This window comes from Balaenoptera borealis (assembly GCF_965194805.1).
Source record: "Balaenoptera borealis genome assembly, chromosome: 3".
Classification (NCBI taxonomy): domain Eukaryota; kingdom Metazoa; phylum Chordata; class Mammalia; order Artiodactyla; family Balaenopteridae; genus Balaenoptera; species Balaenoptera borealis.
The window spans coordinates 66,866,995-66,894,603 of NC_138866.1; the positions used below are offsets into that span (position 1 = coordinate 66,866,995).

General features: G+C 39.0%; 1 protein-coding gene and 1 pseudogene across 2 annotated transcripts in view; both read left to right on the plus strand.

Moving 5' to 3' along the window:
* LOC309625854 (uncharacterized protein) overlaps positions 1 to 27,609 on the plus strand; it is a gene marked incomplete at its 5' end in the record, with an annotated part of 100,260 nt that overhangs the window by 45,421 nt on the left and 27,230 nt on the right. The gene's annotated exons all lie outside the window — the stretch shown is intronic.
* On the plus strand, positions 10,582 to 14,084 carry LOC309625112 (small ribosomal subunit protein eS25 pseudogene; annotated as a pseudogene). Its single transcript has one exon. The product of its transcript is annotated as a small ribosomal subunit protein eS25 pseudogene (transcript).

A 27,609-nucleotide genomic window follows, 5' to 3' on the forward strand; every position in this document is an offset into this window, starting at 1 on the left:
AAGTGATATCCTGGGGAAAAAATGCTCTATTACATTTCCTGGAAGCAATTAAGAAAGTTATTATTTGTGTTATGTCAATCTGGGAGGAACATAACAGCAAATGTTTTAGGGGTCTTATTTTACAGTTTTGATCCTGGATCCTTTTATTAATGTTTGGAATGATATAATGGAGAGAACAGCATAAGCTGAGTCAGTTGGGAAGTACCTGGAAGAAATTATTAGAATCCAACATGGACCTAGTATTGAAGGAGTGTGAAATACGTCCAGAATAAAATTCAGTGCAGTTAATTATTGCTGGGAGGAAAAACAGAATACTCTAATATATAACGGGGACTTATAGACAAATACGGCTAAAATTTTGAATTTTAAGGGTGTGGTAAACCTAACCTGAATCAGCAATGTTAGTAGGAAGTGTTAGTAGGAAAAGCACAGGATACTAAAAGGCATAATGGCAGAATGTTATGTAAGTGTTGGGATCAGAGTAGTGTGCTAGGGGCTGGAGTTAAATTCTAGGGCAGAAGTTACAAACTGGCACCCCACAAAATCACAAAACCCCTCTAGGTAGGTTTTGTTTGAGTGAAAGAAAGAAAGACCTTTAAAAAGTGGGAGATGTGGACATGAAAATCTAGATTTCCAGTGTCTCTTGAAAACTGGAAAATCTGGCAATTCTGGGTCCTCATTCCTGCCTTTCAACAGTAGACTAGTGCTGACTAGCAGCTGCCTATTTAAGTTGGGGCATATCCCATACTGTCCTTCACATTCCCCCACTCCCTAGCTCTAAGGCACTAAGGGTATTGTTACACTTCTTCCTCTGGCAGCTGTTTTTCCCATACCAGGTCCATAATCTGTTTTAATGGCCTCCTATTCACGCCACTGGTGAGGAAGAGATTCTCGCCCTAGGGTTATGGGGATGGCTGAACACGCAACACCCAACACTGGACAGATGAGATTACAGCAGTTTATTAATCACATATACTGTCAGCCCACACTCCATGCAAGGTAACATGAGGGATGCATTCAGGAACAGAGTGAACAAGCAGGCTTTTAAACGTCAAAAGGGTGAGGCAACCCCTGGTTCCTGTGGGAAGGTGTGGTTGACTAGTTTGAATAATTGTACAGGCTGGCAGGAAGCTGAAACTTGCTGCTCAGGGATGAGCAGGACCTTTGCCAGGTGGCCTTGATAAGAAGGGTTGCTTGGCTAGGAGACCTTATCCATGGGGCAGAGTGGGGAGGAGAACTTCTGGTTAGGCCATTTGAGGCCCTCTTGATTTCACCTGATATCAAGGCAGCACATAATGCTGGGCCTTAGTTTTAGGCCTTACACCAAAATACCATGCTTCACTCGTTTACTTGGCTTGCCCAGTCCTGTATCTAGGAGGAGGAATTTTTCTAACTCTAATAGTTTTTGAAATTGAAATACATTGGCAAGAATGGTTGTGTAGTTTTCTTCTCTGAAGATTAAAAAGAAATACGATGAACAAAAGCCAAGAAAATCTTATTTTTTTTTTTATTGCACTTCTGTCCAGAGTGGGTAGCCTCTAGTATCTTTTAGAAATTCTTCTAATCACAAGATGGCATTTAAGTTGGTATTAAGCAAAACTTTATGACAGGGTTGATAGTGAAATAGGTTACCAAGGAAACATTTATTCATTCAGCCAATATTTTTCCATCTGCTCAAAAATGTTTATTAAGCACAAACTGTGTCAAATGTGAAGGCTTTTAAAACAACAAGGCTCATTTTCTTCCCTCAAAGAGCCTACACTGCTTCAAGAGACAAAGGATTAAACTAACAATTATAATGTAGGGTAGTAGGTGCTATCAAGGATGTAATCAGGGAGAACAAAGAAGGCAAAGGGCAACGCTATCTGCTTGGAGTTTTATATGTTTTAAAAATTAGATTACTGATGATCTGGGATGACTCAAGTGTAGTCCTGAAGGTGAGAAAGCTTATCTTGCAGGGTTTTTCCGAGGTCAGTGTTTCTGAAATCCTCAATTTGAAAATTAGTAATTTCTGTATAAAGGTACACATGTACAGTTCATGAAATGAAATGATTCCAACAATTCTGTAGCTTGCATGTTCTTTCTCTGTGATAAAATTTGTCTACAGTTTGTTTTTCCCTAATCCAACGGGGCTCTCGTAAGTCATAGTGGTTCAAGACTGCATATTTCTGAGGACAAACTTCCTTGGTGGGTTATCTCCTGTGACCTGCATTATGACTCTGAAGTCAGACAGGTGGGTCCTGGGGTCTTAGCAGTGGACTCAGGCCAGGTGCACAGGGTGTGTGCGTGTGTGTGTTTGTGTGTGTGTGTGTGTGTGTGTGTGTGTGTGTGCCATGCCATCATCAGCGAGTGACTGACCATATTTTAAAGCGAAAATGTAAACAATTTGAGCATTCTTAGTAATTGTATAGAGTTATATGTGTGTTTCTTCTCTCATTTCTATTGGTATAAATCAGAATTGTCTAGATGTATTCTTTAGAATACCAGTTTCCTCAGATGCTCTCAAAATAAGTGAGAAGTTCCATGATCAAAAAGGTCTGAGAGGGGACTTCCCTGGTGGTCCAGTGGTAAAGAATCCACCTTCAAATGCAGGGGACGTGGGTTCGATCCCTGGTCAGGGAACTAAGATCCCACATGCTGCGGGGCAGCCAAACCTGCAAGCCACAACTACTGAGCTTGCGCGCCTCAACGAGAGAGCCCGCGTGCCAGCAAACTACAGGGCCCAAGCGCTCTGGAGCCCGCACACCACAGCTACAGAGCCCACATGCCCTGGAGCCCGCATGCCACAGCTAGAGAGAAGACTGTGCACCGCAATGAAAGATCCCGCGTGCCTTAGCAAAGATCCCGCGTGCCACAACCAAAACCTGATGCAGCCAAAAAAATAAATTAAATAAATAAATAAAATAAATATTCAAAAGTCTGAGAAATGCAGCATATAATATATAAATTGCCTATTTTTTGTTTCATTTACTGTTTACAAAGTTTTTTTGATAGGTGCATTAAGAATTTATTTTACCTAATGTATATTTTAACATTAGAGTTAGGATTCTGTGGAACCACTTTGAGAAATCATGGTCCCAGCAGAAAACAGATGAGGAACTTGAGGAGATTTTAATGAAGAAATGATTTACAAAGTGTGGGTAGAATCTAGAGAAATCACAGGAAATATTGGAATACCTTGGGACTGACCAACAAGGAGACACCACCTCTGGTTCTAAAGGGTCAGGAAGCGATTAGCAGCACTTGTAGAGGGAGAGCTGCATGGGGAGGACCTCCTGATAGGAGCTGTGGCCTTTGGATGAACTACGGATGTAGCCAGTCCATGGTGACCCTTCTTTCTTTTTTTTTTTAATTTTTATTATTTATTTATTTATTTATTTTTGGCTGCATTGGGTCTTTGTTGCTGCGCGCAGGTTCTCTCTAGTTGCAGCGATCAGGGGCCACTCCTTGTTGCGGTGTGTGGGCCTCTCACTGTGGTGGCTTCTCTTGTTGCAGAGCACGGGCTCCAGGTGTGCAGGCCAGTAGCTGTGGCACACGGGCTCAGTAGTTGTGGCTTGCGGGTTCTAGAGCGCAGGCTCAGTAGTTGTGGCGCATGGGCTTTGTTGCTCCGTGGCACGTGGGATCTTCCCGGACCAGGGCTCAAACCTGTGTCCCCTGCATTGGCAGGCGGACTCCCAACCACTGCACCACCAGGGAAGCCTGACCCTTCTTTCTTTGATCCCCTGTTGACGACTTTCTTTGGCTAAACCCAAAGGGGTGCCAGAGGGTAAGAGGCACTTGATTTAGTCCATACAGTCAGCTTCGTGAGGCACAGAAAAGGGTGCAGGATAGACCTGGAGGGGCAAACGGATGATATCCAGCATATAAATGATTAAGAACTGATTATGTTGGAAGAGTAAATCAGCTTTTAGTCCTAATAACATTTAAACTGTCACTGGAAGAGATCATGTGAATTACTTGTGAATAAATAGTACCCCAGGTGTGTTTTCCTCAATGTTTCCTTTTTCTTTTCTTACTTTGGAGAACAGAGAGTGAGAAAAGACTTAACTTCCACAACCAAATTATTGTGGAACAAGCTTGGGGTACCATTGCCAATAGGAAATGATAAGAGAGGGTTTTTATTGCCCTCCGGTCTGACCCTATTTTAGCCCAGAGTGTTGTTACTACTTGTATTTGCCACCTGTTCAAAAAGCAAAGCAAATCTAAAACAATTAGAGACCTTGAATTTAGGTGGTAGTGGCAGAGACTGTTGGCTGCCTGCAAAATTCACTCTTTCCTTTTTCCATAGTAATGGCATTATAGTCAGTTACCTGATGAATAGAAGTGATGTGTGCCACTTCTGAATGGGGCTTTTTGGGAAGTAGGAATTCTTCCTCCATTCTCTTTTCAACTGGCTGAATGCAGATAATAACAAGACCATAGGGAAGCTACAGGATGGAAGGAACTTTGATTCCTGAATCAATGCATGTAGAAAAGCTGCCTGCTGACCCAAACACCTATTTTGAACTGTTATATAAACAAGAAATAAACTTCTGTTGTATTCAAGCCACTACGTGTTTGCATCTATTTGATTCAGCAGTTTATTTAGCCTACCCAAACTAATACAGATGCCATTTAAAATTTTAATCTCAAATACTTCAATTATTTGTTATATGTTTACAACCCCTATGTGGTAAGCAGGGTAGGCACCTATTTTATAGGTAAAACAGTGGGGAATAGGGAGATTCATTAATTCTTCCAACAAATACTTATTGACCATTAGGAAAATTTGTTGCAAACATTTTATGAAATCATTATTTTTGGAGGGTGTTCATCCATTCATTCATTTTATAAATATTTACTCAGGGCTTTCAATGTGTCCTCCAGGAGCTCACAGGCTAGTATAAAAGACAAACACTAAATAAAAAAAGTTTAAGACATAAATTGCTACAGTGTTTAGTACTCATGAGAATAACAGAGTATTAAGAAAGCATATAATAGGGGGATTTGACCTAGTCAGATAAGTAGGAGAAGGGATCCCTGAAGAAGTGATGACTAAACTAAGATGTGAAAGAAGTATATGTATTTAGGCTAGTGAGAAGGAGGAAGGAACTTTCCTAAAAAAGAGAACAATGTGTACAAAGACTCTGAGTTAGATGGAAGGGGCCTGGTGAATATAGGGGGTAGGAGGAAAGCCATCGTGATTGGAGCTCTACATTTAAATATGAAGTCAAAGAGGCTGAGGCTGTAGAGGAGATGGAAAAAAGTGGGCAGAGGCATCTTAGTCAGCTTGGGCTGCTATAACAAACTACCACAGACTGGGTGGCTTAAACAACATAATTTATTTTCAGTTCTAGAGACTGAGGAGTCCAAAATCAAGATGCCAGCATATTCAGTTTTTGGTGAGGGCCCTCTTTCTGGCTTGAAGATGACCACCTTCTTGCTGTATCCTCACATGGCAGAGAGAGGAAGCTATGCTGTCTCTTCCTCTTCTTATAAGGGCACTAATCCCATCTTGAGGGCTCAGCTCTCTGGCTGATCATATCTAGAGACTCTCCCAGCCTTGTGTGAACTCCAGCATTTGTTCAGCTCTCAGTAATTGTTCTTTTCCCAGTAGTTGTTCTTTTCTTGGTGTTTCCTCTCAGCCCAGCCTTATGAAGTCTCACCCTGTGCATGCACAGCTTATTATTTGGCCCCAAACTCAAGGGATTCTATTTAAGTTTCTGAGTTCCTTCTCTATTCAGGCCCCTTTTCTCTGAGATCCTGCCGTGCAGCTTTTAGGAGACTTAGTTGCTTTGAATTCTACCATCTCTTTCCTCAGCTTGGCAAAACTGCTCTGTTTGGGCATCTACCACTAATTACATGCATTAGCCTTTTTTGATATCAATTTTCTCATATGGGATATGTGGGGTTGTTGAATTAGATTAGATAATCTCTAAAGTTCCTTACAGAGAGTCAATGATTGCCTCTAGAATGATCAGTCTTAAGAAATTTTCATTACAAATAGTCAATGACTAGATTTTACATCCTGAGTCTAGAAATTCTACCTATGAAATTTTATACAGTAAACCAACACAGATGAGAAATAATATGTAGTTCTCAGTAATAAAATATTCTGGTTAATGGCTTGTCATCAAACATCCCACACACAATTTGAAAACCTAAAGTCTTCAAAGTTAATAACATTCAAAATACTATATTGAACACAATTTTTGTTAGGTGACTCAGAAGATGTTTCAGGATTACAGTTCCTCATATGAACCATCATGGACATGAATTATCATTGTACTTTGGGTTTATAGAAGTTCCAGTTGATAGAAATTTCTAGTTGCTAGAATCTTGTATAACCCACCCTTTACATTCTTTGTTTTCAATAATTTCAAGATGGTACCAATCTTGAAGAACAACTACTGGTGAAAACCAACCTCTTGCAGAATCTTTATCTAAATTATCAATTACCACTTTCTTTTAAACGTTTTTTATCAGCCTCAAAGGGAAAGACTATGTTTTCTCTTTATTACTTTTTTTACACTATACCATCAAATGCTTACTGATTCTTCAATTGTCAAATTCAGGAGGTACTATTACAAGACAAAAAACAAAAAATTTTCATGAAAAGTGTTTTGGGAAAGAGAAGAAACATACTAGTTTTTCAAAGGAACATTTTCCCATTGTAACTTCTTGGAGCTACTCTCTTTTTATAGAATCTGAATATTGATGGTATAAAAATTTTAAGCAAAGCTTCATGGGAGGAGTTCATGCACAGAGGTCAGATACTTTGAATTATTTTGTAGTTTTTTGGGCTGGGGAAATGTCTATGGAAGTATTTCTTATGAATCTGAGAAAACTCCCTGAGTCAGTGAATTCAGAATGCATGGACAGAGGCATTTTACCTTGACATCTGTGTGATTTAGCAGAATGCCATGCATGTTCTGATACTGTAATTCATCTTTTGGTTTCTACCATCTAATATTAACACAGAGGCCAGAATGACACTAATAAAACCAAGCCAGGTTGTGCTGCTCCTCTGCCCAGAACCATCCAGTGGCTTTTCCTCTCATTCAGAGTAAAAGCCACAGTCTATAAAGTGACCTGTCCCTTCATTCCACTCTTTCCATTCACTTCTTTCTAGCCATTCCCCTCATTGACAGCAGTTTCTTGAATCCTGCAGGCCAGCTCTGTCTGGTTCCTTTGGTCCTTCTGTTTGGAGCACTCTTACACCATATTGCCATGTCTTGCTCTTTCACCAATTTTAGGTCTTTACTCTCTGTTATCTGTTCAGTAAACACTTATCTACTCGCTCTTTAAAAGTGTACATTCCGGGCTTCCCTGGTGGCGCAGTGGTTGAGAATCTGCCTGCCAATGCAGGGGACACGGGTTCGAGCCCTGGTCTGGGAAGATCCCACATGCCGCGGAGCAACTAGGCCCGTGAGCCACAATTACTGAGCCTGCGCGTCTGGAGCCTGTGCTCCGCAACAAGAGAGGCCGCGATAGTGAGAGGCCCGCGCATCGCGATGAAGAGTGGCCCCTGCTTGCCGCAACTGGAGAAAGCCCTCGCACAGAAACGAAGACCCAACACAGCCATAAATAAATAAATAAATAAATTTAAAATAAATGTAAAAAAAAAAAAGTGTACATTCCATTTAAAAATTTTAATGGAAATTTTTACTGAGACAATTGTAGACTCACATGCAATGGTAAGAAATAAAACAAGGAGATCCCATATACCTTTTATCCAGTTTCCCCCAAAGGTAACATCTTGCTAAATTATAGTACAGTATCACAACCAGGATATTGACATTGACACAATCTACCGATCTTGTTTGGATTTTCCATTTTAATTTTTAAAGTATAATTTATATTTTCTGTAGCACTTCTTACCATCCAGTATATTTTATGTTTTACTTATTCTGTTTATTGAATTACTCCACCTCAGGAGAATGTGAGCTCCAGGAGGGTAGTAATTTTTGTCTGTTTTGTTCGTATCACTATCTCAGAACCTGGGACAGAGTCTGAGAGAGTGGATACTTGTACTTTTTTGTTGAGTTAATGAATGAATTGTATAGTCTCTCACACTGGGTTCTGTGTGCAGGATGATTCAGTGCAGTGACACTGTACACTTAAAGAGGAAATGTGAGACTCTTTACACTGAGAAATGCTCCTCTGGTTTGTGATAAGTTCTGTCGGCAGCAGCAATCATCTCTGAAGTGCTACAGAATTTAAGATCTGGAGTCCAGAAAGAGCCAAAGAAGTCTTTGATTTTCTGCCCTAGAAGCTCCCTGTCTGTGTCTTAAGGCATTAAAGAGTAGCTAAGCTGGTAACAAATCTGGAAATTCACTTTTCATTTTTATTAACTACATTACAGCCTAGAGACAGTAAACAAATCAGATCCAAATGGTTAAGCTGATTCATCATTAGAAGAATGAACTAATGACACTGCACAGTCAGGGCCACCCTTATTTTAAATTCCCAGGTCTTCCATTTGTTCACTGGTGGCCATCCAGGATCTGACAGTCAATTCTTAGAGAATGTTGGTGAGAAGGATACTGATGGAACTGCACTTCTCCCAAAGACCTGTTTGGCTAAAAGCAGTGCAGAGGACAATTCTTGACTTACCTCTTAGAATGTTAAGGATACAAATAGAAAACTTGATGCTGTTGGTCAAATTTTGACTGTAAGATAAAATTTTTTGGTAATGAACAGGGTAATGAGAAACTTGAGCAAGTCAGGTACTTTGTACAACCTGTTTGGGGCACAATTTGACTGTACTTTTCAATGAATGCATGTACTCTTTGAATCAGCTTTTAAATTTCCATGACTCTAACAAATATTACTTGCACATTTGCTGTAATAGAGATAGTGACCTTAAGTTTCTTTGTCTGACAACTCTAAGTGTGGAACTTATTTGTCTCTGATAGAAGAGTTTGCTAAGGAGAAGAAATGTATATATCAATTTTTTTCTTATTTCATTGGTTTTACAGAGTTCTGTAATCTGCCAGAAGCTTTGTTTGGACAATTCTAATATATCCTGTATCCTCAAAGGTTAGAATCACAATTAATCAAAATGACATTTCTCATGACATCTGAATTATTAAGGATGATATTCATTTTGCTGTATCTATAACAGAAAAACTGAAAATAACTTTCTAAAACTTCCAAAATGTATGATATGTGGAAAAGGAAGAACACAAAATTATTTATGCAGTATGGTTATTTATATACTACATAAAATATGTATATAATAGGTTAAAGACATTTATTCCAGAATGTTTGTAATAACATAAGAATAGAAATATCCCAAATGAACATCAATATGGGGCTGGTGAAAAACTTAGGATTCATCCATACAATGGAAATTACACAGCTGTAAACAAAAATGAAGTGTTATTTGTGCTGATATGAAACAATCTCCAAGGTATATTGCTGAGTAAAAAGTGATTTGTAGGGCAGTGTGTATGGTCTGATCCAGTTGGGGTTTAAAATGTGATATGTACACATATGTATATGTATGCAAATATAAATGTGCATGAAAATGCATAGAGTATTTCCAAAGAATACAAAAAACATATAATAATGTTTGCCTCTGGGAGAAGAGGGAGTGACTTGCTTTTTATTTTTTTACTCCTTTGTATACCATGTGTGTCTTTTTTTTTTTTTTAATTTAGAAGAATAAAAAGCTGCATGGTTTCACCTCAATTAGGGAAAGCCAAAGAGGATGAAGGCCAGAATCATCCCATATGAACCTGAGCATGTAGGAATACAGGTTTGGAAAAGTTCATACAAAAGATGGGCATGATTCTGTGACATGAAACTCTTCAAAGAAAATATGGTTCAAGCAGGACAGGATTCTTAAAGCAATTAAAAATTTTTTTTTTTCTTTTTTTTACATTAATTAATTAATTTTTTGGCTGCGTTGGATCTCCATTGCTGTGCACAGGCTTTCTCTAGTTGCGGCGAGTGGGGGCTACTCTTTGTTGCGGTGCACGGGCTTTTCATTGTGGTGGCTTCTCTTGTTGCAGAGCATGGGCTCTAGGCACATGGGCTTCAGTAGTTGTGGCACGTGGTCTCAGTAGTTGTGGCTCATGGACTCTAGAGCGCAGGCTCAGTAGTTGTGGCGCACGGGCTTAGTTGCTCCGCGCATGTGGGATCTTCCCAGACCAGGGCTCGAACCGTGTCCCCTGCATTGGCAGGCGGGTTCTTAACTACTGAGCCAACAGAGAAGTCCCTGGAACAGGATTCTTTACATAATATAATTCTGACGTTGTAGTCACAAATGATCCAGATAAAAAACAAGGAAAAGAAGAAGGTATCATTTCTAGAGAGCTCTCTGGTAAACTCAGGTTTTATTTTATTTTATTTTATTTTTTGGCTGCGTTGGGTCTTTGTTGCTGTGCATGGGCTTTCTCTAGTTGTGGTGAGTGGGGGCTACTCTAGTTGCCGTGTGCGGGCTTCTCATTGTGGTGGCTTCTCTTGTTGCAGAGCACAGGCTCTAGGTGCGCGGGCTTCAGTAGTTGTGGTACGTGGGCTCAGTAGTTGTGGCTCGTGGGCTTAGTTGCTCCGTGGCGTGTGGGATCTTCCCGGACCAGGGATTGAACTTGCATTGGCAGGCAGATTCTTAACCACTACGCCACCAGGGAAGTCCTAAACTCAGATTTTAAAAAGATATGAATAAAAGACGAAAAAGAAGGACATATGCCAAGAGAAGATTAGAGTGGCCCAGAACTGCATAAATGGTGTCAGGAAGAGTCATACCCCACCATGGGTCAAGTGTAAGGACAATAAATAGCTACCGGTGATTGAGCACATAGGCCAAGCTTGGCATGGATCATCTCATTGGATCTTTATGACAACCCCAAGAATTATCAAAATTAGAATTCAATATTCAGTTGGTAATATTATCACAATTATTGTCATCTTATCTTACTGACAAGAAAGTGAAGTACAGAGAGGCTAAGTAACTTGTCCAAGATAATGCAACCAGAAGGAAGAAGACTGCCCATACTCTTAATTATTACATTATTCTTTCTCCGATTGCTAAAAATATGTCAACAGATAGAAGTGATGGGCTTTTTGTCCAACATTGTAGTGAGGCTGAATGGTAGCAGCTGGTCTCTGAACTTTGCTATGCTGCCCGAGGATGATGAGAAGAAAGAAGAAAGATGCCAGAAAGTCGGCCAAGAAAAACAAAGATCTGGTGAACAAATCTGGGGGCAAGGCCAAAAAGAAGAAGTGGTCCAAAGGCAGTTTGGGACAAGCTCAATAACCTCGTCTTGTTTGACAAAGAGATATATGACAAACTCTGTAAGGAAGTTTCCAACTATAAGCTCATAGCCTCACTGTCATCTCTGAGAGACTGAAGATTAGCAGTTCTCTGGCCAGGGCAGCCTTTCAGGAGCTCCTTAGTAAAGGACTTATTAAGCTGGTTTCAAAGCACAGAGCTCACGTAACTTACACTAGAAACACCAAGGGTGGAGATGCCCCAGCTACTGGTGAGGACGCATGAACAGGTCCCTCCAGCTGTACATGTTGAAAAATAAAACTTTGTTACATAAAAAAAAGAAAAAGAAGGATTGATGGCTCTATTCTAACAAAGAAAAATTTAGTAAAGTTAAAGGAAAGTTTCTATATTAAAATTTTTTTGATCACAAAGTGTAAGATAAGAGTTTTTGTTGCTGTCACTAAGTTCAATGAGAGTGGCATGAAACAGCTCTTGTGGTCTTAGGCTGTGTTAACTGTAACAAAGTATGAGGAACAAAGAAGATGGCGGACTTGAATTCAGCAGCCACACTCAGAGCACTCTTTAAAAACACCAAACTTTAAAAAATTAAAAGATGACCCACTGATAGCATTAAAGAAAAATTTGAAAAGAAAAATATGCCAGAAATTGCAGTCCCCACTGCGATTCCTGATTTTAATTTTTTTCATGTTATTTCCAAGTAATATTTCACAAGCAGATGCATTTTAATGCAATAATGTGTATAAGCTATTTTGCATTTTCGTTCCCACATACCACACACAATCATTTTAATTATCATTTTTGGAGGCTGAATAATTTTCTGTCATGTTGATGCACCATAATTTACTGAACCAAATTGTTGGGTACTTAGCCTGTTTGCATTTTATTTCCATTATGGGGAAATGTCATTTTGATCAATTGGAATTTTATCTTTTCTGTGTGGGATGTATTATGGTTGTCTAAATATAGCTCCAGGCTGGTTATAGAATTTTTCAGAGTCTATGGAATAGAAAATGAATGATAGAACATTTCTACATTTATTCTTCATTAGCCAATGATTTTTCTGTTAGTGACTTGTACCATGCCTGGGTAAAGGAACCTGAGGTCAATGACAATTATCCCAAAGGTTGTCTTAATACGTGAAGACCAAACCGCAGCAATATCTTCGGGGAAAGAGATAAATACGAGTTTCTGTAGATGAGAGTAACTGCAGCAGTAATGTGGGAAATGGGTGATCAGTTACTGGGAAATATTGGTCTGGTCTGTAAAAATCAGTAAATAGGAAAGACTGAAAATTATTTCACTCCTTGAGCAAATTCAGCTTGACCGTGGTTTTTCCCAAAGCCATACCCTCTTTTGTCTATCTGGTGAACTTTAATTCCTTTCTTAAGAGTCAGCTTACCAGTCACCATCTTTGTGAAGCTTTCCTTCTCCTTTCCAGCACAGAACTCTGTAATTCACCCTTCTTACTGCCTTTATCCTCACATTCACAACTCTTTTTTTTTTCAGAATAAACTATGAGTTCCTTGGGGCTGGGACTTTGTCTTGCTCATCATTCTAGCTCCACCATCTATCATAGTATCTGGCATGTAGTAATGTTTTAAAAAGAATTTAATGAGTTCTTGTTGAGTGCATTAGAGTGAACAGTAAGAATCTATTTCATCTGTTGTACTTTGTTCAACAACTTAAGTACCAAGGAATGTTCTAGGTTTTAGTGTATAGCGGGTGTGTGCACACACCCACACACACTTGCTGCAAGGGAGAGTTGGAAAGATATTCTCTGACCTATGCATCCTCTTTTATAGAAGATGTAGGCGACAAGTGGGGGAAGCTGGGAATAGGCATAAATGAGCCATTCTCTGGTGGCTGATCAGCACCTAAAACATATTCCGTCATTCTAGGGTTACAGAGCACCCCCTTTAGAGCACGACATCTTTTTACACATATGGAAATATCTTCATTTTTTAAAGTGGTGATTTACTTCCCACAGTCTCTATCTATACCTTTGTTAAAACTGAAAAGCTTGTTTATTCATCTTACCACTCACAGAGCCAAACTGTTTGAAATAGTTTATCTTCAGAAAGTAATAAGAGATGTAAGGGAAAGGATCACCAGGGTCTGTGTATTGACAGGAAGGAAGTTCCAGACATGCAGGGACATTCCTAGCTTTAATGCCAGCTTTTCTTTTACTCCTTTATTCAGTTTTCATTAGAATTTCTAAATCTGTCATCATGTCCAGACATCATGTCCAGACACTTGCCCCAATTCTGCCTTTCCAGCTTTATTTCAGAGTCGAATTCTTTCTCTTAGGTCAGCAACTTTAGTCAGCACCCCTTCTTTCTCAAAGGCACATTTGAATTTATACCCTACTGCTCTACTAAAAAATTCTCAGTCCTTGTCATTTTAGCTTTTCACTTCTCTATTCTTAAACAAAAATTGCTGATGGATCACTGTGATTTTCTTAAAACTTTGCAAGGCTAAGCTACTAGCAGGTAGCTAGCCTTTGACACTGGAGCTAGCAAAAGCTCTGATTAGAAACTTCAGGGTTAGATGTTTCCCAGGAGCATTTATTTTAAGATACTGCTTTATGCATATAGAACCAAAATTTGGGATCTGTAGAGGTAGACAATAAGTTGGGGGGAGGCAACATCTCTAAGGTTCAGGTTCATGCCACATATCTGTACATGTTACCATTGGTACAATACACAGGGATATACCAGAGTCATCAGAGAAAGTCCAGTGGTACCCTGATTCAGGGAAGATTCTCTCCCAAACATGGCTGGATTAATAAGCACTCCAGGTTTCAGGCAGCAACGAACACCTTCAAAGAGGCAATTACTGGTTGGCTTAATGTCAATTCCTGTCAAGACTGTAGAATGATGAATTAAAAGGATGGATTTTTTTAGCACATAAGGAAGATGCATGATTCTAAGAACATATGATGTCAGATGAATCTACTTTTTTTGACAAGGTTAATAAACTGGCAGTTAAGAGGAGTGGCATTTATATATATAGCATGTGGATTTCATGAAGACGTTTAACTGGATCCTGTGATATTCTTTGAAATAAAATGGAAAGAGGCTAGATAAGAGTAAGTTTAATGACTCAAAATTATTGAACAACTTTATCTCAAAATGTTTATTAATGGATCGATTTTAGTTTGGGGGAATTCTTTAATGCCAGGTTACAGGATTAAATACTTGTTGTAGTCAACATTTTTCTAAAATATAACCCAGATATTGACTGCCCCATCATTCTTCTGTTCCAGCATGCTCACATGCTGTTGATAAGGAGTCCACTCACATCAGAAAGTGAGCATTGTGGATTTTACTGAAGATTCATAAGTCAGGGGAGAGGTTTTTATATTTTATACTCCAAAGTTAACAACTTATTCCTTCCATCAGAATTTTCTGAGTTTTATTGTCTCTTTGCTGCAGTGTCACCACTGAGAGTTATTTCTCTGTACTTTTTATGATACTTTGCCTAGCATTCCTGGCTCTTGTTTTTCCTCTGTCCTCAATTTTCCCTAGGCATTTTGAGTTCCTTTATAAAGCAGGGCTGTTCATCTTGAGCCTTCTTTCTACTTCTAGCTCCTCTCTCCAAGTTTATATACCCAAATCCATCATGGCATTTGTCAAAACAAGGAACCCTCTAGAGTGACAGGATACACCCTCTTTGGAAAGCAGGCAAGATTATAAAGGAAAAGATTTCCATAACAGCCTTGAGTTAGATGAAAAAAATTAGAACATGTATATACGAGGGTGAAGATGATAAGGGGGATCAAAACCATGTTGTCTGGTTATCTATCACTGTGTAACAAATATCCTAAAGTGTGGTGGCTTAAACAACAATTCGTTATTTTCTCCATGGTTCTGAGAGCTGACTGTGCTCAGCTGGCTGGTTCTCTCTTGGGGATCTCACGTGCAGTTGTAGTCAGTTAGTGACTGGGACTGAAGTCTCCTGCAGGCTTGACTGGGCTGGATAGTCACACATCTGGTAACCTCAGTGCTGCTCCACACACCTCTTTTTCAGAAGAGTAGCCTGGACTTTTTACATGGTGGCTCAGGGCTCTAAGAGGAATGGACTTAAAGCACATGTTCTAAGGCAGAAGCTGAGGCTTTTTATCACCCATCCATGGATGTCCTAGAACTTCATTTTCACTGTATTCTACTGGTCAAGGCAAATCATTAAAGCCAGCCCAGATTCAAAAGGAGGGGAATTAGATTCCACCTTCTGAGTGGAGGAACAGCATGCATGTGTGAGTAGGGAAGGAATTGATGGTGCCTTCTTTGACTTTCTTCCATTGTCTCCCTTGCCACAATTCACATCCCTCCCACATGCAAAATTACAGTCATTCTCTCCCAAGATCCCCAAAACTTCCTTTTATTTCAGCATTGCGTCAGAGTCTAGGATCTGCTCATTTAATCAGGTACAGATACAATTCTTTGGGTACCACACCTTGAGTATGGTTTCTGTTAACAAGAAGACCTTGAGCTAAAGAGACAAGGGTATCTGCCCTCTGCACACCCAAGATACTGTGGTGATACAGGATAGGATAGCTATACCATAAATTAACACTCCTGGCAAAAGGACATGGTAGTCACTGGTCTAATTCTGAAAACCACCTGTTCCTTTAAATGGGCCCATCCTGCTCCCTGACAATGATTCTCCGTGGTTCTTGGTTCTGAACTCTGAGTCATCCTTCCTTTTCTATCAGAAATGGTTCATGTTTGCAATGAAGTAGTTTTCTCAGCCTGCACCCCCATAGAAGTTTCGGGGTCCAAAGATGATCTAAAGGTATAAAGTGATATTTCATTGTGGTTTTAATTTTCATTTCCCTGATTACCATAAATATTAATGAATTTGAGTATCTTTTTTATGTTTCTAGGTAATTCATATTTCTTATTCTGTGAAACGCCTATTTATGTCTTTTGCTTATTTTCCTTAAATGGATTGATTCCAATGGATTTGTAGAAATTCTTTATATTTTCTGGATTATAATCCTGGATTTTGTGTTAAAAATACCTTTTCCTAGTTTGTGGCTTGTCTTTTTACTTTCTATATCATGTCGTTTGAACTGAAGTTATTAATTTTAATATATCAAACTTATCAGTTCCTTCTTTTGTGGTTGTGCTTTTTTGTTTCTTTATAAAGAAATTCTTCTTTACCCTGAGATCATACATATATTTTTTATTTTCTTTGAAAAGTTTCATAGTTTTGATTTTCATATCGACATCAATTCATAAGCATGGTGTGAATTAAGGATCAATTTTCATTTATTTAATATGGATAACCTGCTTTACCAGCCTCATTCAACATTATGTACAATGTCAGCTCTGCCTTAAATCAGGTTTCCATATATTCTTGAGCTCTCTACCCTGTTAGCTGTGACCAATACTACATTGGCCTCTGTGATCAATACCATATTGCTTTAGTTATATATCTTTAAAATAAGTCCTAATATCTACTATGGCAATCCCCCATCGTGGTTTTCAGGACTGTCCTAGATCTCCTTGACCCTTTGTGCTTTCATACAAATTTTAGAAGCAGCCTGTCAGGTTCCATAAAAATAAAAGAAAGCAAACAACTCCTCATTCATGTTTTGATTGCAATTACAGACATTACTGCATTTTCACTGTCATTCACTCTCATGTCCTCATTTCCTTCCTCACTCAACTTGGATTTCATATTTACTCACTCCCTTGCAAATACCCTTAATTCCCTTGTCCCTCTCTCCCTTCTTTTTACTGCTACCACATAATTGCTTTCTCTGTGCCTGTACCCAATTTCTTCAGCTATAATTGCTGGAGAAAAACAAGTAACTACACTGAATAGTTTCATTTAAAATTCATGAAGACAGATTTCAAATAAGGCCTCAATATTATTTAACATTCCTCTACACTTAACCGTTCTCCGAAATTACCTCTATCATACCTCTCCCTCTCTTGTCAAACCTGTTTCTTCCTGTTCCTTTCCCTTTTCACTTTCAGAAGATAATCTTGCCTCACTTGATTGAGAAGGTCAGAGCAACAAGGAGAAACTCTCTTATTATCCTATCTCCAAATCTACCTACCACATCAGTCCCAGTTTCTGCTCCCCTCCCACCACCTGTTCTTGGTTGTTACTAAGAACAAAACTCACTGTTCCTATCAAAGGCCAGCTCCTTCCTTGTGTTCTGGATCTCATCCTCTCTCATCTTTTCAAGATGTTTCCTTTTGCATTCTCTCTCATCTACTTCATGAAGTTTTCACTTTCCACTGACTAATTTCCATCAGCGTTAAAACAGGCTCTATTATCAAACTAACAAAAAAGCAAAACCTCTTAGGATCTCTCCTTTCAGCTAATGTCCCAGTAGAGGCAATATGATGTAGTGGTTAGGAATATATAGTCTGATGCCAGATTCCTTGGGTTCAAATTTCACCTCGTCACTTACTAGTATTGGGACCCTAGGCAAGCGACCCTATCCAGTTTAGTAGACACTAGCCACATGTAGCTATTTACATTTAAGTGTATATTAAAATTCAGTAAATTATTTTATTTATTTATTTATGGCTGCGTTGGGTCTTCATTGCTGCGTGCGGGCTTTCTCTAGTTGTTGCGAGCGGAGGCTACTCTTTGCTGAAGTGCTCAGGCTTCTCATTGCGGTGGCTTCTCTTGTTGCGGAGCACAGGCTCTAGGTGCCTGGCTTCAGTAGTTGTGGCACGTGGGCTCAGTAGTTGTGGCTTGTGGGCTCTAGAGCGCAAGCTCAGTAGTTGTGGCGCACGGGCTTAGTTGCTCCGTGGCATGTAGGATCTTCCCAGACCAGGGATTGAACCCGTGTCCCCTGCATTGGCAGGCAGATTCTTAACCACTGCATCACCAGGGAAGTCCTAAAATTCAGTAAATAATTTAAATAAAGATTTAGTTCTTCAGAGGGACTAGCCACATTTGTGGCTACCATATTGGACGGTGCAGCTGTTGAACTGTTCCATCATTGCAGAAAGTTCTATTACACACCACTGGTCTAGAACAGCAAACTTCTTTTTTTTTTCCATTTTTTAAAAAAAATTGAAGTATAATTGATTTACAGTGTTTCAGGTGTACAGCAAAGTGATTCAGATATATGTATGTATCTATGTGTAAATATATATGTGTATATATATATATATTTATATTCTTTTTCAGATTCTTTTCCATTATAGGTTTTTACAAGATGTTGAATGTAGTTTCCTGTGCTATACAGTAGGTCATTGTTGTTTATCTGTTTTATACATAATAGTGTGCATCTGTTAATCCCAAATTCCTAATTTATCCCTCACCTTCCCCCTTTGGTAACCATAAGTTTATTTTCTATGTCTGTGAGTCTGTTTCTGTTTTGTAAATAAGTTCATTTGTATCATTTTTTTAGATTCCACATATAAGTAATATCATATGATACTTGTCTTTCTCTGACTTACTTCACTTAGTATGATAATCTCTAGGTCCATCCATGTTGCTTGCAAATGGTATCATTTCATTCTTTTTTTATGGTCGAGTAATACTGCATTGTATATATATGCCCCACATCTTCTTTATCCATCCATCTGTTGATGGACATTTAGGTTGCTTCCACGTCTTGGCTATTGTGAATAGTGCTGCTATGAACATTGGGGTGCATGTATCTTTTCGAGTTAGAGTTTTCATCTTTTCTGGATATATGCCCAGGAGTGGGATTGCTGGATCATATGGTAACTCTATTTTTGGTTTTTTAAAGAACCTCCATACTGTTCTTCGTAGTGGCTGCACCAATTTACATTCCCAGCAACAGTGTGGGAGGGTTCCTTTCTCTCCATACCCTCTCCAGAATTTATTATTTGTACATATTTTGTTGATAGCAATTCTGACCAGTGTGAGGTGATACCTTATTGTGGTTTTGATTTGCATTTCTCTAATAATTAGCAGTGTTGAGCATCTTTTCAAATGCCTGTTGGCCATCTGTATTAGAACAGCCAGTCTTTAAATTTTTTTTTGATTTATTTTTACAAATTAAAAAATGATTTATTTTTCCAGCTTTATTGAGATGTAATTGACATATACATTATGTAAGTTTAAGTTATACAATGTGTTGATTCAATACACTTACATATTGCAAAATGATTATCCCACTAGCATTAGCTAACACTTCCATCACATCACATAACTATCAGTTATCTTCTGTGATGAGAACATTTAATAACCCCTTTCTAATTATATTCTATCATATCACAATTTAAGTTTTTATCAGCATTTGTCCCTATCTGATATAGTTTATGTTCACTTATTTGTTTATTTATTGCCTGTCTTTTCCTATCAGAATTCACGCTCTGTGGGAACAGTTTCTGCTTCACCATGTGATTCTCAGTGCCTAGAACGATGCCTGACACTACTGAGTTCAATAAATATTTATTCAGTGATGGCTGATCAGACATTAAAAAGCTTTGGGCTGGGAAGAGAAATGTTTACTGAGACATAGTGTACTCATTTTTACATCATTGGTGGATATTAGCTGTAGTGTATTGATAATGAGGGATATAGTAATTACTAATATTTAGAGTTTGGTGAAAGTCAAGAAAAAGGAATAAGCAGCTATACTGAGACTGGGAGACTGGGTCCTGGTGTTTGTGCTGTGTCAGCAGTAGAACATTACGAACTAGCCCAAGGGCCTGATTAGAATATTTGAAAGTTTAAAACTTCGAGAACACATGTGAACCATTGTTGAGGAGTTAGACTCTACGTGTGAGTTTAGTTGCTTTGGAAGTAGGCTGCCTCACATTCTCGAGAATGTTCATTGCAGTATTGCCTGTGACAGCAAACAGTTGGAAACAACTTAAAAGTTCTGCAATATGGGAATAGATAAACACATTATGGTACAATCATACAATGCAGCATTGTGGAGCAGTAAAATGACTAAAGTAGATCTCAATTTATCATTGGAAATAAATCTCAAAATCTAATAATGAGTTGAAAAGAACAATTTATAGATGGATAAATATGGTAGAAACACATAAATTTTAAAAATAAATTTATTTATTTATATTTTATTTTTGGCTGCATTGGGTCTTCGTTGCTGTGCACGGGCTTTCTCTAGTTGCAGCGAGTGGGAGCTACTCTTCGTTGCGGTGCGCGGGATTCTCATTGCGGTGGCTTCTCTTGTTGTGGAGCAGAGGCCCTAGGCGAACGGGCTTCAGTAGTTGCAGCACACAGGCTTGCAGGCTCTGTAGCGCAGGCTCAGTAGTTGCTCCGTGGCATGTGGGATCTTCCCGGACCAGGGCTCGAACCCATGTCCCCTGCACTGGAAGGCGGATTCTTAACCACTGCACCACTAGGGAAGTCCAATACTTAAATAAATTTTTTTTTTTTTGGAATCAACAGTCAAGTACCTTATTTTTTTTATATACTACCCAAAGCAATCTACAGATTCAACACAAGCCCCATCAAACCACCAATGGCATTCTTCACAGAACCAGAAAGAAAAAATCTTAAAATTTGTATGGAGACACAAAAGACCCCAAACACCAAAGCAATCTTTTTTCTTTTTTTAACATCTTTATTGGAGTATAATTGCTTTACAATGGTGTATTAGTTTCTGCTTTACAACAAAGTGAATCAGCTGCATATATACATATATCTCCATAGCTCCTCCCTCTTGCGTCTCCCTCCCACCCTCCCTAACCCACCCCTCTAGGTGGTCACAAAGCACCGAGCTGATTTCCCTGTGCTACGTGGCTGCTTCCCACTAGCTATCTATTTTACATTTGGTGGTGTATATATGTCCATGCCACTCTCTCACTTCATCCCAGCTTACCCTCCCCCCTACCCATGTCCTCAAGTCCATTCTCTATGTCTGCAACTTTATTCCTGTCCTGCCCCTAGGTTCTTCAGAATCATTTCTTTTTTTTTTTTTTAGATTCCATATATATGTGTTAGGATATGGTATTTGTTTTTCTCTTTCTGACTTACTTCACTCTGTATGACAGACTTTAGGTCCATCTACCTCACTACAAATAACTCAATTTCATTTCCTTTTATGGCTGAGTAATAATCCTTGTATATATGTGCCACAACTTCTTTATCCATTCATCTGTCGATGGACACTTAGGTTGCTTCCATGTCCTGGCAATTGTAAAGAGAGCTGCAATGAACACTGTGGTACATGACTCTTTTTGAATTATGGTTTTCTCAGCGTATATGCCCAGTAATGAGATTGCTGGGTCGTATGGTAGTTCTATTTTTAGTTTTTTAAGGAACCTCCATACTGTTCTCCATAGTGGCTGTATCAATTGACATTCCCACCAACAGTGCAGGAGGGTTCCCTTTTCTCCACACCCTCTCCAGCATTTATTGTTTGTAGATTTTTAAAAATAAATTTATTTATTTATTTATTTGTTTGTTTGTTTATTTATTTATTTTTGGCTGTGTTGGGTCTTCGTTTCTGTGCGAGGGCTTTCTCCAGTTGCTGCGAGTGGGAGCCACTCTTTGTCACGGTGCGCGGGCCTCTCACTGTCGCGGCCTCTCCCATTGCGGAGCACAGGCTCCAGACGCGCAGGCTCAGTACTTGTGGCTCCCAGGCCTAGCCGCTCCGCAGCATGTGGGATCTTCCCGGACCGGGGCACGAACCCGTGTCCCCTGCATTGGCAGGCGGATTCCTAACCACTGTGCCACCAGGGAAGCCCTGTTTGTAGATTGTTTGATGATGGCCATTCTTACTGGTGTGAGGTGATACCTCATTGTACTTTTGATTTGCATTTCTCTAATGATTAGTGATGTTGAGCATCCTTTCATGAGTTTGTTGGCAATCTGTATATGTTCTTTGGAGAAATGTCTATTTAGGTCTTCTGCCCATTTTTGGATTGGGTTGTTTGCTTTTATGATATTGAGCTGCATGAGCTGCTTATAAATTTTGGAGATTAACCCTTTGTTAGTTGTTCCATTTGCAAATATTTTCTCCCATTCTGAAGGCTGTCTTTTCGTCTTGTTTATGGTTTCCTTTGCTGTGCAAAAGATTTTAAGTTTCATTACTTTATTTTTGTTTTTATTTCCATTTCTCTAGGAGGTGGATCAAAAAGGATCCTGCTGTGATTTATGTCATAGAGGAGTGTTCTGCCTGTGTTTTCCTCTAAGAGTTTGATAGTGTCTGGCCTTACATTTAGGTCTTTAAGCCATTTTGAGTTTATTTTTGTGTGTGGTGTTAGGAAGTGTTCTAATTTCCTCTTTTACATGTAGCTGTCCAGTTTTCCCAGCACCACTTACTGAAAAGGCTGTGTTTTCACCATTGTATATTCTTGCATCCTTTATCAAAGATAAGGTGACCATATGTGCATGGGTTTATCTCTGGGCTTTCTATCCTGTTCCATTGATCTGTATTTCTGTTTTTGTGCCAGTACCATACTGTCTTGATTACTGTAGCTTTGTAGTATAGTCTGAAGTCCAGGAGCCTGATTCCTCCAGCTCCGATTTTCTTTCTCAAGATTGCTTTGGCTACTCAGGGTCTTTTGTGTTTCCATACAAATTGTGAAATTTTTTGTTCTAGTTTTGTGAAAAATGCCATTGGTAGTTTGATAGGGATTGCATTGAATCTGTAGATTGCTTTGGGTACTATAGTCATTTTCACAATGTTGATTTTTCCAATCCAAGAACATGGTATATCTCTCCATCTGTTTGTATCATCTTTAATTTCTTTCATCAGTGTCTTATAGTTTTCCGCATACAGGTCTTTTGTCTCCTTAGGTAAATTTATTCCTAGGTATTTTATTCTTTTTGTTGCAGTGGTAAATGGGAGTGTTTCCTTAATTTCTCTTTCAGATTTTTCATCACTAGTGTATAGGAATGCAAGAGATTTCTGTGCATTAATTTTGTATCCTGCTACTTTACCAAATTCATTGATTAGCTCTAGTAGTTTTCTGGTAGCATCTTTAGGATTCTCTATGTATAGTATCATGTCATCTGCAGACAGTTACAATTTTACTTCTTCTTTTCTGATTTGGATTCCTTTTATTTCTTTTTCTTCTCTGATTGCTGTGGCTAAAACTTCCAAAACTATGTTGCATAATAGTGGTGAGAGTGGGCAACCTTGTCTTGTTCCTGATCTTAGAGAATGATTTCAGTTTTTCACCATTGAGAATGATGTTGGTTGCGGGTTTGTCTTATATGGCCTTTATCATGTTGAGGTAAGTTCTCTTTGTGCCTACATTCTGGAGGGGTTTTATCATAAATGGGTGTTGAATTTTGTCAAAAGCTTTTTCTGCATCTATTGTGATGATCATATGGTTTTTCTTTTTCAGTTTGTTAATATGGTGTATCACATTGATTGATATGTGTATATTGAAGAATCCTTCCATTCCTGGGATAAACCCCACTTGACCATGGTGTATGATCCTTTTAATGTGCTGATGGATTCTGTAGGCTAGTATTTTGTTGAGGATTTTTGCATCTATGTTCATCAGTGATTTTGGCCTGTAGTTTTCTTTCTTTGTGACATCTTTGTCTGGTTTTGGTATCAGGGTGGTGGTGGCCTCGTAGAATGAGTTTGGGAGTGTTCCTCCCTCCGCTATATTTTGGAAGAGTTTGAGAAGGATAGGTGTTAGCTCTTCTCTAAATGTTTGGTAAAATTCTTCTGTGAATCCATTTGGTCCTGGGCTTTTGTTTGTTGGAAGAGTTTTAATCACAGTTTCAATATCCGTGCTTGTGATTGGTCTGTTCATATTATCTGTTTCTTCCTGGTTCAGTCTTGGAAGGTTGTGCTTTTCTAAGAATTTGTCCATTTCTTCCAGGTTGTCCATTTTATTGGCATAGAGTTGCTTGTAGTAATCTGTCATGATCCTCTGTATTTCTGCAGTGTCAGTTGTTACTTCTCCTTTTTCATTTCTAATTCTATTGATGTGGGTCTTCTCCCTTTTTTTCTTGATGAGTCTGGCTAATGGTTCATCAATTTTGTTTATCTTCTCAAAGAACCAGCTTTTAGTTTTATTGATCTTTGCTATTGTTTCCTTCATTCCTTTTCCATTTATTTCTGATCTGATCTTTATGATTTCTGTCCTTCTGTTAACTTTGGGGGTTTTTTGTTCTTCTTTCTCTAATTGCTTTAGGTTTAAGGTTAGGTTGTTTATTTGACATGTTTCTTGTTCCTTCAGGTAGGATTGTATTGCTATAAACTTCCCTCTTAGAACTGCTTTTGCTGCATTCCATAGGTTTTGGGTCGTCGTGTTTTCACTGTCACTTGTTTCTAGGTATTTTTTGATTTCCTCTTTGATTTCTTCAGTGATCTCTTGGTTATTAAATAGTGTATTGTTTAGCCTCCATGTGTTTGTATTTTTTACAGATTTTTTTTCCTGTAATTGATATCTAGTCTCACAGCGTTGTGGTCAGAAAAAATACTTGACACGATTTCAATTTTCTAAAATTTACCAGGGCTTGATTTATGACCCAAGGTATGATCTATCCTGGAGAATGTTGTATGAGCACTTGAGAAGAAAGTGTATTCTGTTGTTTTTGGATGGAATGTCCTATAAATATCAAGTCCGTCTTATTTAATGTATCATTTAAAGCTTGTGTTTCCCTATTTATTTACATTTTGGATGATCTTCCATTGGTGAAAGTGGGGTGTTAAAGTCCCCTACTATGATTGTATTACTGTTGATTTCCCCTTTTATGGCTGTTAACATTTGCCCTATGTATTGAAGTGCTCCTATGTTGGGTGCATAAATATTTACAGTTGTTATATCTTCTTCTTGGATTGATCCCTTGATCATTTTGTAGTGTCCTTCTTTGTCTCTTGTAGTAGTCTTTATTTTAAAGTGTATTTTGTCTGATATGAGAATTGCTACTCCAGCTTTCTTTTGATTTTCATTTGCATGGAATATCTTTTTCCATGCCCTCACTTTCAGTGTGGATGTGTTCCTAGGTCTGAAGTGGGTGTCTTGTAGACAGCATATATACGGTCTTGTTTTTGTATCCATTCAGCCAGTCTATGTCTTTTGGTTGGAGCATTTAATCCATTTACATTTAAGGTAATTATCGATATGTATGTTCCTATGACCATTTTCTTAAATGTTTTGGGTTTGTTATTGTAGGTCTTTTACTTCTCTTGTGTTTCCTGCCTAGCGAAGTTCCTTTAGCATTTGTTGTAAAGCTGGTTTTGTGGTGCTGAATTCTCTTAGCTTTTGCTTGCCTGTAAAGGTTTTAATTTCTCTGTCGAATCTGAATGAGGTACTTGCTGGATAGAGTAATCTTCGTTGTAGGTGTTTCCCTTTCATCACTTTAAATATGTCCTGCCATTCCCTTTTGTCTTGTAGAGTTTCTGCTGAAAGGTCAGCTCTTAACCTTATGGGGATTCCCTTGTTTGTTATTTGTTGCTTTTCCCTTGCTGCTTTTAATATTTTTTTTTTTTTGTATTTGATTTTTGGTAGTTTGATTAATATGTGTCTTGGCGTGTTTCTCCTTGGATTTATCCTGTATGGGACTGTCTGCATTTCCTCAACTTGATTGACTATTCCCTTTTCCATATTCGGGAAGTTTTCAACTATAATCTCTTCAAATATTTTCTTAGTCCCTTACTTTTTCTCTTCTTCCTCTGGGACCCCTATAATTCAAATATTGGTGCATTTAATATTGTCCCAGAGGTCTCTGAGCCTGTCCTCAATTCTTTTCATTCTTTTTTCTTTATATTGCTCTGCAGTAGTTATTTCCAGTATTTTATCTTCCAGGTCACTTATCCATTCTTCTGCCTCAGTTGTTCTGCTATTGATTCCTTCTAGAGAATTTTTAATTCCTTTATTGTGTTGTTCATCATTGTTTGTTTGCTCTTTAGTTCTTCTAGGTCCTTGTTAAATGTTTCTTGTATTTTTTCCATGCTATTTCCAAGATTTTGGGTATCTTTACTATCATTACTCTGAATTCTTTTTCAGAGAGACTGCCTGTCTCCTCTTCATTTGTTTGGTCTGGTGGGTTTTTACCTGGCTCCTTCATCTGCTGTGTGTTTCTCTATCTTCTCATTTTGCTTAACTTACTGTGTTTTAGGTTTCCTTTTCACAGGCTGCAGGTTTGTAGTTTCCATTATTTTTGGTGTCTGCCCCCAGTGGCTAAGGTTGGTTCAGTGGGTTGTGTAGGCTTCCTGGTGGAGGGGACTGGTACCTGTGCTCTGGTTGATGAGGCTGGATCTTGTCTTTCTGGTGGGCAGGACCACGAGCAGTGGTGTGTTTTGGGGTGCCTGTGAACTTAATTATGATTTTATGCAGCCTCTCTGCTAATGGGTGGAGTTATGTTCTGGTCTTCCCAGTTGTTTGGCATTGGGTGTCCAGCACTGGAACTTGCTGGTCATTGAGTAGAGCTGGGTCTTAGTGTTGAGATGGAGATCTCTGGGAGAGCTCTCGCTGATTGATATTACGTGGGGCCAGGAGGTCTCTGGTGGACCATTGTCCTGAACTCGGCTCTCCCACCTCAGAAGTTCTGACCTGACACCTGGCCAGAGCACCACAACCCTGTCAGCCATACGGCAGGGTTATTGCAGTAGCCTCCTGGTCTTCTTGCTTCTCTTCTTTTATCCTTTTTGATGGGTTTTCAAAACAGCAGCATAGTGATCCTTTCTGCCCTCATCTCCTACAAGTCCTCTCCTCACCTTTGTTTCAGTCAGGATAGCCTGTTATGACTGCATGTTCACTGGCAGTTGGCTAGAGGCTCTGTTCTCATTGTCTTCATCTCAGGACCCAGTGTGACTAGAGTCCCTTACATAAATTTTAAAAACACAGAAAGTAGCATCTATGGCCAGATATATGAGTAGTCAAAGTATTAAAATGTTAATGGTAGGGCTTCCCTGGTGGCACAGTGGTTGAGAATCTGCCTGCCAATGCAGGGGACACGGGTTCGAGCCCTGGTCTGGGAAGACCCCACATGCCACGGAGCAACTAAGCCTGTGAGCCACAACTACTGAGCCTGCGCGTCTGGAGCTTGTGCTCTGCAATGGGAGAGGCCGCGACAGTAAGAGGCCCGCACACCGCGATGAAGAGTGGTTCCCACTTGCCCGCAATTAGAGAAAGCCCTCGCACAGAAATGAAGACCCAACATAGCCATAAATAAATAAATAAATAAATAAATAAATAAATAAATAAATAAATAAATAAATTTAAAATGTTAATGGTAAAGACACATATCTAAATGAATACCTTCAGGGAAAGAGGTTGGAAATGGCATCAGGGAGAGGCACCAAAGACTTTAGCAGCATCTGCAAAGTATTATTGCCTTAAAATTTTGGAAGCAAACATGACAATCTAAAAATCGGGGTGCTTATTGTTATTCTCTAGAGTTTGCTATATATTTGAAACATTTTGTAACTAAAAAGAAAAACAAAAGGAACATGAGCTGTTTCTATATCAAGTGATGGTGTATCACATTAATTCAGTAGT